Genomic DNA, 5,058 nt, shown 5'->3' on the forward strand with positions numbered 1-5,058 from the left:
AAGGTATTTAAGGTGGAAGACTAACACATGCTTCCTCTGATACATGTGAAGTCAGCCACCGCTTCTTTTCGAGCTGCTGCTGATGCAGCCAGCGCACTTGGAGGAAAGCGCAGAGACTCGATTCCGGTACATCAGCTCACAGACGCCCCGTGCTGTGGACATCACCCTAGGAGTGATGTGGGGAGAGAGCACCATCTACCCGCCCAGAGGGAGCAGGGCCAATTTTGCTCCCTCTAACGCCGGCAGCTTGATGGCAAAGCTGCATGAGCGGAGGTTCGAACCTGCGACCTCACGTTCATAGTGGCAGCGCTTTAGACCGCTGGACCACTCGACGCCCCGTTTCAAAGAGTCTTAACTGGTCTTTAATAATGAAGATGGACAATCAATCGGATGAGCTAAAAAAAGTCAGTAGTTGGTAAATCAGTTTGGTAAGTCAGTAAGCCAGTAATGTTGGTCATGGTGGTTTCTAACAGTCTGAGCTGGTCTTTGAGATTGAAGATGCTTGGACGCACTGCTCATTTTTGTTAACTAGCTACTGGAAAATGAAATCAGCATCTCTGTAAAAGATTGAAATCACTGCACTGACTTTGGACTTGATAATAAAACACAGTGGATCAACACCAGCAGATAAAATGTCTCTCTAAACAAACCATCACTGATCATCAGTAAATTTTACATTTCATTTTGAAAAAAACAAGGGATCAGAGTCTGGAGGAAGAGTGGAGAGACACACAGTCCAAGCTGCTCGAGGTCTAGTGTGAAGTTTCCACCAATCAGTGATGGTTTGGAGAGTCATGTCATCTGCTGGTGTTGATCCACTGTGTTTTATTATCAAGTCTAAAGTCAGTGCAGTTTTGATTTTCCAGAAAATCTTACAGCACTCCATGCTTCTTCCCTCTGCTACTGACAACTTTTATAGAGATGCGGATTTCATTTTCCAGCAGGACTTGGCACACTGCCCACACTGTAGCCAAAAGTACCAATTAGTCTTATATAATATTCTAATTTTTTGAGACAGATTTTTGGGTTTTCATTGGCTGTAAGCCAAAATATTCATCAACAATAAAAGAAATAAACGCTTAAAACAGATCACTCTGTGTGTAATACATCTATATGATATATGAGTTTCACATTTTGAACTGAATTACTGAAATAAAATAGTTTTTTCTTTTAAGATATTCTAATTTTCGAGATGCATGCACATACTAGTATGAATATATACTCAAAAGAAATAGTAAAAGGGCATGCATCCCAATACTTGAATTCATGTAGTGTACAGCAGGCAGTTTATACTGTTCTGAGAGATATATACGGTACAGTAATGTGTGTTGGATACAGTGTAAAGTGTAACACAGTTCATTGCTTTCTCAGAATAAGCGACCTATTCCCTCATGCTCTTGGCCTACATCAGTGGGTATCATATGAAACCCAATAGGCGCTCGCTCGGTTGTGCTGCATTAGTTACTTATCCAGCTCAATAGACAGTTTAATCAGTGACTCTATAATCACAGGATTGGAGGCAGAGGCTTTTTAGTGGCCTCTGATTACCCTGCTAATGCTAGCCGTCTGTAAGCACATCTATAATTTATGTGCTTTTAGCCGGGCCTTAGCAGCAGGGAAATGGGGATTCTTCCTGGGCAGGAGATTGACCATTGGAAATTAGCCATCCACTCCTTCCCATTTAGCCCAGCGGGATTTTTGGGGGGTTTGCTATCCTTTTCTGGATGATTTTAGCCTTAAACACCAACTTACAGTTAAGGCTTGATATAATGGTGATGTTATAGGATGTTATGTCTGTTAATTTCAGAGGAATTTCCTCAGTGGTAGTCCTGAAGCCATGGAATAACCCATAAGGACATTCCCAAGCCATTGGCTGAGATAACACCAGAGTTGATTTGATTGCATTTCATCATTCCAGAGAAGACGGGTCTTCGAACCATCACTGCCCACACTGTACCAAAAGTACCAATTGGTCTGTATAATATTCAAATTTTCTGAGACACTGATTTTTGGGTTTTTATTTGCTGAAAGCCATAATAATAATCAACAATAAAATAAATTAAAGGCTTACAATAGATCACTCTGTGTTTAATACAGGGGTTAGACATTGAAACTGAAACACCTGGTTTTAGAGCACAATAATTGATTGTGGTGACGGACAGTTCTGGTGGAAACAGGAGAGTTGAGGTGCACATTGAATTCTGCGTGATTTGATCAGCCGTGGTTTTATGTTTTTTGGATACAATCCGGGTTAGCACCCGAACATCCCTTTCAGACAGCTTCCTCTTACAGCGTCCACAGTTAATCCTGTTGGATGTGGTTGGTCCTTCTTGGTGGTATGCTGACATTACCCTGGATGCTGTGGCTCTTGATGCATCACAAAGACTTGTTGTCTTGGTCACAGATGCTCCAGCAAGACGTGCACCAACAATGTGTCCTCTTTTGAACTCTGGTATGTCACCCATAATGTTGTGTGCATTGCAATATTTAGAGCAGAACTGTGCTCTTACCCTGCTAATTGAACCTTCACACTCTGTTCTTACTGGTGCAATGTGCAATTAATAAAGATTGAACACCAGGCTGCTCCAATTTAGCCATGAAACCTCCCACACTAAAATGACAGGTGCTTCAGTTTCATTGTTTAACCCTGTATATCAATATATGAGTTTCACATTTTGAACTGAATTACTGAACTAAAGTAACTTTTCAATGATATAACATTTTTTTGAGATGCACAAGTATACTTTGCAAAATTCATGGCTATAATGGCTTCTAAATACCCACATCTCTGTAAGTTGTGAGGTGTTATCACGTGAGTGAAGTTAATTGCTAGCCAGCATGCTCATTCTAAGGCAATGTGAATAATAGGATAATGGGACCATATAGTGTAACTAGATGCAGACACTTTGAATCAGTAAGAAACAAAAGAAAAACTCACTACTGCTACTTTATCAACCTGAATTACTGTGTATAAATTAGCCTAAATTTCTTTTGCCAAACTATTTCCTGAACGTTCAGCAAGTCAGCATGTGAGGAAGCCAAACAACCCGGCACTCTAACAGTCAATTAGTGTGAATCTCAGGCAAAGACTCTGCAGCAATCAATCAGCCGCGGCCGCCCTGTGTTCCTCCAGAATAATCCCTCAGCTCCACTGTGTTCTGACGCAGTTTAACGTCACCTCTTCACACCAATACCTTCAATCCATCCTCACTCCTCCACTCGTTCACTCGCTCTCCCAGAGCAGATATCTAACCCAGCTTTCACTCCAGAAGCTTTAAATAGAAAGCTGGGGTTAAACTGGAGAGAAAACCTCAGTCTAGTCTAGTGAAATGATCTAGTTTAAAAGCAGTAAATCATATTTTTTTTACTTTAATAAGATGTTTTGTGTTATTAAGCATCATAAGTATAGGATTATTTTTGCTTTTTTTTTTAGGAATAATGATTTTAATCGGTCTTTCTTAGAATGTTCACCTTATTTTGTCTGTAAATGAATAAGGTAAGAAATAAATCAAGCCAAAAATTGTACATTTTTGCCTTAATTTTGGAATAACTTAATTGTTGACTTGTTTTGTGCTTATTTAAGTAATTTGTTTTAATCAGCCTCACTTCGAAAGTTATTCCAAATTTAATCCAAAAATCTATGATTTTTGCTTGATTTAAGTCTTACTTCATTCTTTTAGAGACTTTGCAATTAAAGCTTATTTTAAAAAATCTCATCTAATTTTGGCTTGAATTTTTGTTGTGCTTGAGTCAAATTATTTTAAATGAATAAATTCTAAGCAAGACTGATTTATGATCATTATTACTAAAATGAGCAAAGCGGCTTTTTTTGTAGTGTAGTGTAACTCCAGCTTTTGGACAAAAAATAAGCACAAAGATTCTTGTGTCTAATTTTATTCCAAAAAACAGTGATTTTCGCTTGATTTAATTGAGTTATTTAATACAGGCATTTATGTCTACATTTATATATATTTTCTCTAGTTTTTGCACACAGTAATTTGAATGGAAATGTTCACATTGTTAAACAGGTAAAGAACCAAATCTCAGCAAGTGATTATCTCAATTATCTAAATTTTAGGCAATAAATCTGGTCTTACTACGTATTGTGTAATTAATTGATTTTAATTGATTTTAATCAATTGAATCTTACTTTTTTAGAATTTTCCCATAATCCCTCAGCTCCACTGTGGTCTGACGTAGTTTAGCGTCACCTTTTCGCACCAATACCTTCAATCCATCCTCACTTCTCCACTCGTCTATAACCCAGGTTTCACTCCAAGAGCCTGAAATAGAAACCTGGTGTTAGTGGAGGTAAGCTGGAGAGGAAGACTGTTTCCATATAACATATCTATTCCCATAAAACCCTTGTTTTAACTGTTTTAACTCCATTTTTAAAGTATTAGGTGTGAAAATGTTGGCTGATCTGTCTCGCACCTTCTGGTTCATCTCTGCACTGCAAAAAAGGAAATGCTAGCAAGTGAAATAATCTAGTTTCAAAGCAATAAATCTTATTTCTTGCTTTGTCTTACTAAGCATTGTGTAAATGTAAAATTGTTGTACATATTTCCAACATTTTTACCTTATTTTAAGTCATTTGAACTCAAAATAAACACAAAAAGTCACCAGTCACCATTCTGATGCAAGTGTAGAAATTTAAGCTAGAAAATAAAATATTTTTGCTTGATTTAGGTGTTACTTCACTTATTTTGAGACTTTGCCATTGCTTTTTGTAAGAAATCTTACTAAGAAAATTTGGCTTACCCCATTTTTACTCCATTTTTTTGCTTAACCCTTGTGTGGTGTTCGGGTCTGTGGGACCCATTTTCATTTTTCATCAAATGATACTAATTATTATTTTTTTTTTAACTCAAACTCATTGGCATTGGCTCATTGTTTGTGAAAAACATATATCAAAACACATTTTCGATAAACACACACTGTACACACCCCCCCCCCCCCCCCCCCCACACACACACACACACACATTTATATTACATACAGTATGTTTGGCCAAGGGCTAATAAACATTGCTTCATTTGTAAATTTGAAACTAAACAA

This window comes from Astyanax mexicanus, chromosome 1, assembly GCF_023375975.1.
Source record: "Astyanax mexicanus isolate ESR-SI-001 chromosome 1, AstMex3_surface, whole genome shotgun sequence".
In the NCBI taxonomy this organism is placed as follows: domain Eukaryota; kingdom Metazoa; phylum Chordata; class Actinopteri; order Characiformes; family Acestrorhamphidae; genus Astyanax; species Astyanax mexicanus.